The sequence below is a fragment of the Equus caballus genome, chromosome 7, assembly GCF_041296265.1.
Source record: "Equus caballus isolate H_3958 breed thoroughbred chromosome 7, TB-T2T, whole genome shotgun sequence".
NCBI classification, from domain to species: domain Eukaryota; kingdom Metazoa; phylum Chordata; class Mammalia; order Perissodactyla; family Equidae; genus Equus; species Equus caballus.
Window position 1 is genome coordinate 14,497,706 of NC_091690.1, and position 13,532 is coordinate 14,511,237.

A 13,532-nucleotide genomic window follows, 5' to 3' on the forward strand; every position below is an offset into this window, starting at 1 on the left:
CAGGCTAATATCGCTGTTGAACATAGATGCAAAAATTCTCAACAAAATATTGGCAAACCAAATACAGCAATACATTAAAAGGATCATACACCATGATCAAGTGGGATTTATACCAGAGACACAGGGATGGTTCAACATCTGCAAATCAATCAATGTGATACACCACATTAACAAAATGGGGAATAAAAACCACATGATCATCTCAGTAGATCGAGAGAAAGCATTTGACAAGATCCAACATCCATTTATGATAAAAACTCTCAATAAAATGGGTTTAGGAGGAAAATAGCTTAATGTAATAAAGGCCACATATGACAAACCCACAGCCAACTTCATACTCAATGGGGAAAAACTTAAATTCATCCCTCTGAGAACAGGAACAAGATAAGGGTGCCCACTCTTGCCACTCTTATTCAACATAGTACTGGAGGTTTTGGCCAGAGCAATTAGGCAAGAAAAATAAATAAAGTGTATCTAAATCAGAAAGTAAGAAATGAAACTCTTCCTGTCTGCAGAAGACATGATTTTATATATAGAAAACCCAACAGAGAACTATTAGAAATAATCAACTACTACAGCAAATTCGCAGGGCACAAAATCAACTTACAAAAATCAGTTGCCTTTCTACACTCTAATAAAGAACTAACAGAAAGAGAACTCAAGAACACAATCGCAATTACAATCCCAACAAAAAGAATAAAGTATCTAGGAATAAATTTAACCAAGGGGGTAAAAGATCTATACAATGAAAACTATAAGACATTATTGAAAGAAATCACTAATGACATAAAGAAATGGAATGATATTCCATGCACATGGATTAGATGAATAAACATAGTTAAAGTGTCCACACTGTCTAAAGCAATCTACAGATTGAATGCAATCCCAGTCAGAATCCCAATGACATTCTTCAGAGAATTGGAACAAAGAATCCAAAAATTCATGGGGGGCCAAAAAAGACCCTGAATAGCTACATAAATCCTAAGAAAAAAGAACAAAACTGGAGGCATCACAAGCCCTGACCTCAAAATATGCTACAAAGCTACAGAAATGAAAACAGCATGGTACTGGTACAGAAAAAGACACACAGATCAGCGGAACTGGACTGAAAGCCCAGAAATAAAAGCACACATCTACAGACAGCTAATCGTTGACAAAGGACCCAAGAACATACAGTGGAGAAAGGTAAGTCTATTCAATAAACGGTGTTGGGAAAACTGGACAGCTACACGCAAAAGAATGAAAGTAGACCATTATCTTTCACCATACACAAAACTTAACTCAAAATGGATTAAAGCGGTAAATGTAATATGTGAAACTATAAAACTTCTAGAAGAAAATATAGGCAGTACACTCTTTGACGTTGATCTTAGAGGGACCTTTTTGAATACCATGTCTACCCGAGCAAAGAGAACAAAACAAAAAATAAACAAATGGTACTGCATCCCACTAAAGAGCTTCTGTAAGACAAAGGAAACCAGGAACCAAACAAAAAGACAACCCACCAACTGGAAGAATATATTTGCAAATCATATATCCAGCAAGGGGTTAATCTCTAAAATATATAAAGAACTCATACAACTAAACAACAAAAAATCAAACAAGCCAATCAAAAAATGGGCAGAGGATATGAACAGATATTTCTCCAATCAGATATACAGATGGCCAGCAGGCACAGGAAAAAATGTTCAATATCAGTAACCATTAGGGAAACGCAAATCAAAACCACAATGAGATATCACCTTACTCCTCTTATAATGGCTATAATTACCAAGACAAAAAACAACAAACGTTGGGCAGGATGTGGAGAAAATGGAACCCTCATACACTATTGGTGGGAATGAAAACTGTTGCAGCCACTATGGAAAATAGTATGGATATTTCTTAAAAAAGTAAAAATAGAAATACCATCCAACCTAGCTATCCCACTACTGGGTATTTATCCAAAGAACTTGAAATCAACAATTCATAGGGACTTACACACCCCTATGTTCATTGCAGCATTATTCACAATTGCCAAGATGTGGAAGCAACCCAAGTGCCCAACAAATGAAGAAGATGAGATATATGTATACATAATAGAATACTACTCAGCCATAAAATAAGACAAAATTGCCCCATTTGCAACAACACTGAAGCACCTTGAGGGTATTATGTTAAGTGAATTAAGCCAGACAGAGAAAGACTAACACTGTATGATTTCACTCATATGTAGAAGATAAACAAACACATGGACAAAGAGAACAGATCAATGCTTACCAGAGGGGAAGGGGAACTCAATAAGATAAATTTTAAAAAAGTTATACTTTCTATTGTTCTAAGATCCCCATTTACCAGGAAAACAAGATTATAAGCAGTAGCATTTTCTTCCATTAAATAGACTCATAAAATAAATTGAGGGGTGACATACTGCCTTCTCATTACGCCTGAATAATGACTCAGATGGAGTTTCCCTGAGGCATATTTCTGATGACTTGCTGGACCAGCTACTGCCTGATTCCCTTTCTCTCCTCCTGTGTTTGCCAGTTCCTTGAAACTGAATTCATTACAAGTTTCACTGATCAGTCAAGCTTGTTTCTAGCCAGATCTAGAGGCAGCCTGCACTCATCCTATCCTTGTCTCATGAAGCATGGAACTGAATATTTAGCATGAAAAAGAAATGAAAATACACAAAGTTACAAAGGCAATAAATACAACAAACATCACAATCTAGTCAAACGAAATAATTTTTGTACTAGTTAACTACCTGATAGCAATTTTATAATATTTTTGTACATTTTTCGACTTTATATTCTTTGAATGACTATTGACAATGATATTGTAATATCATTTCCTATAGATAATAGATAATTCAGTCTTTTCTCTAGCAGTGTTGATTGAAATGTGTTTTTTATTACTAATAGTTTGGAAAAATTTCTTTCCTCTTCACAGCTCATTATTGGTAACATGACCTAAGTTTTTAGGATTATTGTCAAGTTTTGACAACCTGAGAGATAAGGTCTCTGGCCCTTTACCTTTTGTCAGAACTCCAAAAGAATTGGTCTGCAGTGCGTAAGAGTGCTCCAAGAAGCCATGCCTACATCTGGCCATCAACAACAACCTCATGGAAGTGACTGAGGACCACATAATTATCTCACTAAATCCTAATTAAATGTGTCCCTAATTTAGCAGGGTTCCAAAATTACCCCCAGCCACTCTAAAGCCACTGGATGTAAAGGGAGGTGTGATGGAGGGGAAGAGGCATTACAAAGAGACAGTGGTCCTATCTGCAAAATTGTCTTACTTTGGCAAGTTTTACAATACTACAAGACAATGTGAACACCTTGCTAAGGCCTCCCAGGGGCTTGAGAGAACTCATGCAAGTGAGGGGTCCTGAAGCTAAAGCTTCATTAGCTTCACAGTAAAATTCCCACTCTGTATCCATCCTTGAAGTATTCCTGCTAAAACAAGAAACATTCCCAGAAGCTTGGGACAGAGCCTGGGGCCTTAGTACTTGTTTTACTTTTGCCGTTTAATTAGTCCCATATCTCAGCCAGCTGCTTGCAGGCATGGGGGGTGGGTCTTACCTCATACACACACATTCCCACAACTCGAAAATGAAATGACTACCAGATTGACACATAGCTACAGCTCCCTGGATATTTACCTTTTTTTCATTTTTGTGCTTACTAATTTTCAAATGCTACTGTGTCTGTATATGTATGGAGGCTATGAGTTTGCCATATGCAGGCTGTGCCAGATTCCCAAAATGGCGTCTCCCTAATCCCATGTTGTCAGCATACTTTAAGTTTGAGGCTCCCCAGGCTCAACAGTTGCAAAACTTTGGTATTGAAATTAAATTTTAGTACTTCCTGAGCTAAATGACTTGCAATTCTCCCCGCATGTGATCAGAGGTGTAATATTAGACATATGAACTATGTATCTACAATATACAGCTGTAAGCAATCACACAGCAGGTTTTAAGCCAACATGATACTTCCTATAAAGATGATTCTGGCAGACATGATTAATCAACCACAACTCTTCTTCCCAATGGTCCTAAATGAAGATTTGAAAGTGTAGCTCCCTGCAATTATATGCTAAAAAAATCATCTGATAATATTTAATATTCTAGGGAATTTTTAAACAGTTTAAATAATTTTATCTTCATACTTTCACTTTGTGGTACTCATGTTTGTCAGCATTATATAAAAGCTAGTATTAATTTGAACTTGCACTACATGCCTGATGATGAAATTGATGTTTAGAGCAGTTGAAATAATGAGGCATACAATTAGTAACTAATTCCCTAAAAATAGGATTGCTTATCAGGCATATAAAGCCAGAATTCTAACATGGATCTTACTAATCCCAGATGCAGCATATATATGAGACATTTCTCCTCATGCACATCACCTTCCCCTCCTCCCACTCCCAGCTCGCTTTGGAAAACACAAACTCTCTCTCTCTCTATGTATATATGTATATGTATTTGATTCTCATTACTCATGGTAGTTATGTTCCATAAAGGCACTGTGAACACTGAAGTAGTGAATACCGATAATGAACCACTGATCTTAGAAGAAATACAGGGTTAGGTTTCTGTCAGACTCTGGTCACAATATTTCATCAGTTGCTCAGTATATGACCTTGTTTGATGTGTGCTTCTGATTAAGGAAAACTTACTTAATATATATTGTTGAGTTATTAACATTGAAGTCACAGTCAACAGTACCATAATTCATGACTGAATTAAGCTTACCTAACACAGGAATTTTCTCTACAGGGCACATCATAGTCTTCTTGCACTCAGGAATAATGAACAGCACATCAGCCCTATGCATGGGAGGCATTTTAAACAGTGAAATCATTAATAAAAAGTGCAAAAATGTGAAAAACATAAAGTATATTAAATTACAGTATGAGACCTGAAATAAGAAAGCAAAGTGCCACCTTGCTCAGCTGGGAACATTCGTATCAGATGACTCGAAATGTTCTCCCTTTTGTACATGTCCACAAATGATCATAGAAGTGCCATGAGTGTTGACTTTGGGGTTACAAATAAATTTTAGGGAGTAGATGAATTTACAAAGACACAATTCATAAATAATGAAATTTGATTGTGTGTGTATATGTATACACACATATATGTAAATTGAATCTTCATCAGCATCCACTGTACTGTTTATGCTCGGGAGAAATACAGGTAACGTAGAGAGATGCCCTCTTTTTCCTGGTCATGGAGGCAATGGCCTCCTCCTCACTGTGGGTGAGGGACTAGGTAGAGAGAGTAACTACCTAAATGATATATTTGGTGGTTGATCTCCCAATTCTTCCTCCTTAGTGTATAGATGGAGATATAACTTCAAGGAAAGGCAGAAATCTTTTAAAAGGAGACTTCCACAGTAATTACATATATAAACAAAACCCCTCAATTAAGGAATGAGCCTGCCATGATGCAAGATGGAAACAGTAAACTTTAATTTGTGGATTGTGACCTGGATGATCAGAAACTTGAGTTATTATATCATGTGTTAACATAGAATTATTGAATAACAGAAGTTGAATGCGGCTTTAGAAATATCTCAGGTGTCAGTTTATCTCATCTTGCTTCAGGGAATTCTAATCATTAAAAACATGTTGAGCTGAAATTTGCTTTCCTTTCATTTCAGATCTTTTGCCGTGGTTCTCTTCTTGGTGGCTGTAGAGAGGAATCTAATCTCTCTTCTAAGTAACAGGACATTGCATATTTAAAGGGTTTCCATCTGAACTGCTATCAAACTTACTCTCAACTAAAACCTCCCTTTAACATGTACTGCTTTTATGCCATCTCGCCCCCATCCTTTTACATGATAGTTGGATTTTTTAACTCAAGAATAGTAAGACTTTATATGGATCCCAGTTTAAATCTTGTAAGACTCAGCTTCAACCTCTCAAACTCTTTCTGGACTGAACCTATTTGCTGACCCCTACCAGTTCCTTTCATCTGTGAATATGGTTATTAATATTTTGAATAAAACATTAATTAAAAAACTGTAGCATGGTAATGGAAGCATGAATGCAGGTAACCCATATGGTGCCTTTGTGCAAAATTAGAAAAAATATGTGTCCTTTTTCATAAGAAATAAACTGCTAGATGACTTGTTTTTTGCTGAGGAAGATTCTCCCTGAGCTAACACTGTTGCCAATCTTCCTCTTTTTGCTTGAGGAAGATTCACCCTCAGCCAACATCTGTGCCATTCTTCCCCTATTTTATATGTTGGTCGCTGCCACAGCATGGCCACAGACAAGTGGTATAGGTCCGTGCCTGGGAACCTGAACCCTGGCTGCTGAAGTGGAACGCTTTGAACATAATCACTAGGCCACAGGGCTGGACCCCATAATAGAAATTTTTAAAAGTTTTTTAGTTCTTTAAATACCTTTACTATGTTTAACAGTAAACTTCAATGATACATTTTAACTTTTATTAAATTCATTATAATTCTATGAGTTACAAATGTAATGTCGAACATGAAAAAACTATGATATCCTTTATTCTTTTTTAAAAATGTTTTTAAATAGCAGTAATGTTGTCTTATAACATATGAATTTTAAGTGTACATTGTAATATATTTTGAATTCTGTGTAGATTACATCATGCTCACCACCCAAAGACTAATTACAATCCATCACCACACACGTGTTCCTAATCACCCTTTTCACCCTCCTCCCTCCCCCTTCCCCTCTGGTAACCACCAATCCAATCTCTGTTGCTATGTGTTTGTTTGTCGTTATTTTTATCTTCTACTTATGAGTGAGATCATATGGTATTTGACTTTCTCCCTCTGACTTATTTCATTTAGAATAACACCCTCAAGTTCCATCCATGTTGTCACAAATGGCTGGATTTCATCATTTCTTATGGCTGAGTAGTATTCCATTGTGTACATATTAGCTGAGTGAGCTATGTGTCCTGATCTTGTAGAAGTAGCCTTACGTAAGAGACACTTTTTGAGGCCCAGCAGTATGCTTCCCTCTTGTCCCCAGTCCAAGTGTTCCAAGAGTCACCCTTGTGTGGGCTATGTGTGTCTGCTGCAGCAGAGTTGCTCTTGCTGCAGGTACCCAGGGAGTCTAGGCTTTCCCCCCTTGGTGGCTGTTTATAAATTGAATTTGGGGAGCCCCAGCGCAGTTGGCTGCAATGTCTAAGAGCACACTCCTGTTTCCATTTTTCTGTTAAGTGAGTAGGCACCCAACGTGGCTGGTTGCTAGGCTCAGAGGCTTACAATTGCTGTAGGCCCCAAGTCTGCAAGGCTGTTGTCAGCTTTCTCAGGACTGCAGGTAAGTGTGGCTTGCCCCAGGCAAGGGAGCACCGAATTATTTCAGGCTTTGGAAGGTGAGTTCAATCCCCTATGTGGCTCTTTGAGAAGCACAGGTCTTGTGCCACTGATAAGCCTCACCCCTCATGGGTCCACACCCACCATCAACACAGTCCTGGCCTGTGTACATGTCCTGACCCCCTGAAGCATACCCAGTCGCCCCACTGCAGAGGCCCCCACACTCTCCACCAATGCCCCTCACACTCAATCTGCTCTTCATGCAGACCCTGCCCCACAGAGGTAGGCCCACTTGCCTGTGTATAGAGGATCAAGGGACCTAGTCTATGCAGGCCCACAAATAGCCTGAGGGCTTACTGTTGGGTAGGGCCAGTTCCTAGGGTGGGCTGCTAGATCTAGTGGGTGGGGCAGACCCTGGGCCAACAAGCTAGGGGAAGAACTCCAATAGTGTCTGCCAGCGTCTGTGTCAGCACACCTGTACTAGGTCACTACAATGGCTGCTGCCACTGTCTCAGTCCCTGGAGAGGTCTCATCTTTCATCAAGAAGCACCCAGAGCCTACCAGGTGAGTCTTTTTCACCAAAGGACTGTGACCCTTCTTTCTGGAGATTTTAGGTTGCTTTCTGAGATGGGTGAATTTGTGCATGGGCCCTTTAAGAGCTAGGTTTTTCTGCTTATGTCCAATAGCTTTTCTGGGGGTATTCCCCATCGGAGTTAATAGCCAGCAAAGACGTATATTATGAGACTCATCTCAGTTGTGCTGAGTCCAAAGGATGCCTACAGTGGTAACACACTCCCATTCAGGTCCCCGCCCCTTCAGGGAAAGCTGCATAACTTAGCTTTGCTCCTGGCCAGCCAGCTGTGAAGCTCTACAGCTCACAAAGGTGGCCTTATTTCTCTTCAGAAAGGAATTTCCAGCTCTTCCACCTCAGTCAGGAATGTCCCCTGTTGTGGGGGGTTCTTTGTATCCAGTTTTCAATTCATTCAGAGGGGTAGTTTTTCCAAGAGTAGCTATAACCTGGTTGTGTTCATGGGAGGAAGTGAGTTCAGAGTCTGCCTACACCACCATCTTGAGGAGATTCTATGATATTCTTTTTGTATCATAGACACTTAATTTAAAGATGAAAGTGTTGTAACCAATATAAAAATAAAATTACTTTAAGCTTCAGTTCTGGGTTATAGATGGGATGATTTGGTTAAAATGAGTTTTCTTTTTCCTTTTTCTAGTATTTTCCTTTTTAAAGTTTTTAAATTATTTTTTCTTTTTCTAGTATATTCTATGTTGGAGAAGTTACTGTTAATAACAACTGCCAAGATGGTTTGTAATATTTTTAGTTTCAAATATATATATATAAAATATATATGTTGTATATATATATTTGGAAAATATAAATATATATATATGTATATTTAGCAAATATAATTTCTTAGTTTTTTTTCAAATAATTTCTTAATTCTTCTGATTGTTTTAGGGTATTATGTATATTGAATTTTAGTTCCCGTATAATTTTGTTCATAAAAATAATTTTGCTTAAAATATCATGCCAAGGACACAGCACTATGTATGAAGCATTCTAGAAAACAGCTGAACTGGAATTAACCAAGCCTCTGAGTACTTACCATTTATAGTTAAAGCAAATAGAGAAACAAGTTAAACATGTATAAATATAATGCGTGAACCTTATTTTCAGCAGTTTCAATGAAGTATAATTTGTATATCGTTAAATTCACCCATTGTAAGTGTGAAATTTAGTGATTTTTAATAAATTTATAGTATTGTCAAGCATCATTACAATCTAACCTTAAGACATTTTCATTTTCATCTCCCAATAAGTTCCCTCAGCCTTTTTGCAATCAAACCATCTTCCCACTCCCCACCCCAGGCAACCACTGATTTGCTTTATGTCCTTTTGAAATTTCATATAAATGCAATCATACAATATGTAGGGCTTTGCAGGTGGCCTCTTTCATGTAACATAGGGACACACAAACTTTTTCTCTAATGGGCCAAATACTAATTATTGTAGGTTTTGTGCAACTACTCAACTGTGCCATTGTAATGCCTAATTTTAGGCGGAAAGCATTCAGTCACCATTAGGTAGGACTTAAGCTCTAGGTTTTTCATGGATGCCTTTACAAGATTGAGGAAATATCCTCCTATTCCTAACATCAGAATATTTTTTCATAAATGAGTGCTTGATGTTGTCAAACGTCTTGTTTGTGACTATGAAGATTATCATTTGGATTTTGCCTTTTTAAAAATTAATATTGTGTATAATATTAATTGATTTTTTAATGTACCACTAATCTTGCAGTCTGAGGATAAATTGAGCATAGTCATGGTATATAATCTTTTTTTAATGTTACTAAATTTAATTGCTAATATTTTCCTAAGGATTTTTTAGTATGTGCTCATGAGGGATATTGGTCTATTTTTTTTGTTTTCCTTGTGATGTCTTTGTTTGACTTCAATATCAGGGTAATACTGGCCTCAAAGATTGGATTGGAAAGTGTTCCTTTCTTCATTTTTGTAGAGTTTATGGAAGATTTGTATTGTTTTCATTTTCATTTCTAATATTTGAAATAAATAATCAGTGAAACCATGTAGTCCCCAGGTTTTCTTTATGGGAAGATTTTTAAAAATGCTATTTAAATTTCATTACTTGCTTTAGGACTATTCATATTTTCTATTTCTTTTTGAGTCAGTTTTCATCATTTGCATGTTTTTAAGAATTTGTTTTATCTAAATTTTCAAAATTTGTTGGAATAAATTTGTTCATGGTGTTTCTTTATAATCCTTTTAATTTCAGGAGGATTGGTAGTGATGTATTTATTTCACTCTTGATTTTAATGTGTCTTTTGTTTTTCTTTTGGTCTCCTTAGCTGAAGCTTGTTAACTTTGCTGATTTTCTAAGATTAGTTTCATGATTTTTTTCTATAGCTTTTCTGTTTCATTGATTTCAGTTTAGATCTCACTATTTCTTTCCTTCTGCTTGTTTTGGGTATGGTTTGCTCTGCTTTTTTAGTTTCTTAAGAAGCATAGATTATTGATTTGAGATATTTTTTATTATCTATTATAGGCATTTAAATCTATAAATTTCTCTGTAAAGACTGCATTAGTTGCAGCATATAGCTTGTGATATCTTTTGTTTTTGTTTTAATTCAGTTTAAAATATTTTATAAGTTGCCTTTGATTTTATCTTTAATTGATTAATGGATTATTTAGAAGTGCATTATTTAATTTCCAAGTTGTTGGGGATTTATCATATTTCTTTCTGTTATGTATATCCAATTTAATTCCACTGTGGTCAGAAAACATATTTTGTATGATTTTAATACTTTTAAATTTACCAAAACTTAGTTGAGAATGTTGTTCAGTCTTTAAGTCCTTGATGATTTTCCGCTTAGGTTTCCTATCAATTATTGAGAGTAGAATATTGACTTCACTTATTATTGTTGAATTGTGTATTTCTCCTTTGAATGCTGTCAATTTTTGCTTCATGTAATTTGGGGCTCTATTTTTAGGTGCATATATTTTTATAATTCTTATATCTTACTGATGAATTAACTTTTTTTTATCATTAAGCAATGTTCTCAGACTCTACCAATACTTCTTGCTTAAAGTCTATTTTTTTGTGTTAAAACTATAGCTACTTCTGTTCACTTATGGTTATCATTTGCATGGTATATGTTTTCTATCTTTTTAAATTTTCAACCTTTTTGTGTCATTGACTCTAAATTGTGTCTTATGCAGATAACATATAGTTGGGCATATGAAAAAATCTAGTTTGATGATCGCTGCCTTTTGATTGGATTGTTTGGTTCATTCATATTTATTGTAATTTTTGCTATTGTTGGATTTAGATCTACCATTTTGATATATGATTTCCACGTATCTCATGTATTTTTTTCTTCTTCTTTAGTGCCTTGTTTGCATTAAATAGATATATTTTAGTGTCTCATTTAATTTGTTAACTATAATTTTTGAGTTATTTTCTTAGCAGTTGCTATAGGGATTACAATATGCATTTTAACTTAGTACAATCTACTTTAGGTTAATATTAACTTAATTTTGGTAAAAGATAGAAGGTTTCATCCAAACGAATTCCAATTCATCTCCCTCCTTTGGGCTATTGTTCTCACATATATCACATCTATAGGTTATAATTCCAGCAATAGAGTGTTATTTTATACATTCAACATTATGTCAATATTTATCTTTTTTTGTTGTATCGTCTCTGTTCTACAGTGCTGATAGTTATGTTTTCTTCAAATTATATTTTAATTTTGAATGTTTAAACTGTTAGTGGTATTTAATTTCCTTATATTTGCTAAGCATATTTGACAAATGTTGGCAACCCTTACACTCATTTTTAATCTTTAGTTTTTATTTTCCATTTCTGTATCAAAAAATCTAGAAACCTTTGGAGTAGAATAAACTAATCAAGACAGTGATTTTTATTTATCTTTGAAATGTCATATTTATTACATTTCTGAAAACTCCCAATCTTGTTGGAAAAATTAAAACATTTTACTTGAATGTTCCATTATTTAATATAAAAATTATATTGGACTTGCAAAAGTAAATTCTGTTTTTTAAAGATTTTATTTTTATTTTTTTTTCCTTTTTCTCCCCAAAGCCCCCCCAGTACACAGTTGTATATTCCTCATTGTGGGTCCTTCTAGTTGTGGCATGTGGGACGCTGCCTCAGTGTGGTTTGATGAGCAGTGCCATGTCCGCACCCAGGATTTGAACCAATGAAACACTGGGCCGCCTGCAGCGGAGCGCGTGAACTTAACCACTCGGCCACAGGGCCAGCCCCAGCAAAAGTAAATTCTTTTCCTTTTTATTTGACCTTGTCATACCAATCCTTCAACATCCTCTTCAAATGTCATATATTTTATAAATATTTCTTGGTTTGGACTAGGCCCATCAATTTTTCTCATTTCTGAACTTCTAAGAACTACTGCTTTACTGCTTTATTCACCATTCAGTGTCATGGTTATTAACATGCTACTTGATTAGTAATTTTTTCCTTTTGTGTTCATTTTTCTTAGTTTAATCATCATTTTCATCATCAGCACCATCATTTTTATTAACATTTATTTAACCTTTTCTCAGTGTTTTACATGTATTACATCACTGAATCTTTATAATACTTTTTTTGATACAGATATGAATGATTTTCAAAATATTTAAGAACTTGTAAGTCATGGGCACTGACTAAACTGAAGAAATGCTGGCCATAAATGACTTAAAACCATCCTGATGGGCACTGGTAGAATATCAGTGAGGGGGGCATTACTTTTTCATTTTAATTTTGTAGATTTATTCCTTGAAAAAAAATGCAGAATGCTTAGTCTGTGCCTGAAAGAAGGTTCTGAAAACAAAAAGATAAATGAGCAAAACATGGTACTCACTCCCATGGAGTTTATATACTAGTTGTGAGGACATAAATAACAGCTAGTACCCTCATTTTTATCTTATTTCCAGAGCTTAGCATAATGACTTCTGAATAATAAACAATAAAAATATTTGTGATTGCTGGTGATAATGATAATGATGGCATTGTTAGGAGTTAGGCATATCCTGAACAAGCCAGTTTCCACATTAATAAGTGTTTTAAAAATGCACATCTGAACCCAGTACCTTCTGTACATGTATGAAAATAAATAAGAGAGAATAGGAAAGAGAAGGTCCCAACAGTAAGACTTGTTTTCTGTTTAAGTGGTTAATCTCAGATGAATTAGCAAAGAGTAGAAATTGCATTAGAAAGAGCATGAAAACCTGTTTATCAAACTGGATTCTACTTATTAACCACATTATCTGATAGGACGCCTGCTGACAAATAGTATTACTTCTTCAGCCTCCATTTATATTTGTAAAGAACATGAAGCTGCATCAAAAATTTATGTAGACCCATTAGAAAGCTTACTTTTGAAATATTACCATAAATAATCATTAAATATTATTAGTAAGCATCTTCATTCTGATCCAAACCGAAGTTCTTTAAGTATTAATTAGGTGTTCAGTACCTAGTTAAGCTAAATTAAAAATACATTTCAAATTGAATCCTAGAGGTACTAAAAATATTGCAGAAGCAAAAACACTATTGTGGAAAGAGGAGAGTGAATTGCTTTCGGGGTAGGGCTTCAGTGTGGCAGATGCATTTTCTGGCATATCTCTATGTTTTCATTCAATAAGCATCTTTTTTCATGGAGACTCTATTGTGTCAGGCTT

The 13,532-nt window shown here is 35.5% G+C and overlaps 1 long non-coding RNA gene across 2 annotated transcripts in view; it reads right to left on the reverse strand.

Moving 5' to 3' along the window:
- The window catches only part of LOC111774213 (uncharacterized), a 116,760-nt gene that overhangs the window by 56,905 nt on the left and 46,323 nt on the right, over positions 1-13,532 (reverse strand). For both annotated transcript variants that reach the window (XR_011440441.1, XR_002809032.2), the window contains exon 4: positions 4,742-4,815. This is a non-coding gene — a long non-coding RNA (uncharacterized lncRNA). The remainder of the gene's footprint in view (positions 1-4,741; positions 4,816-13,532) is intronic.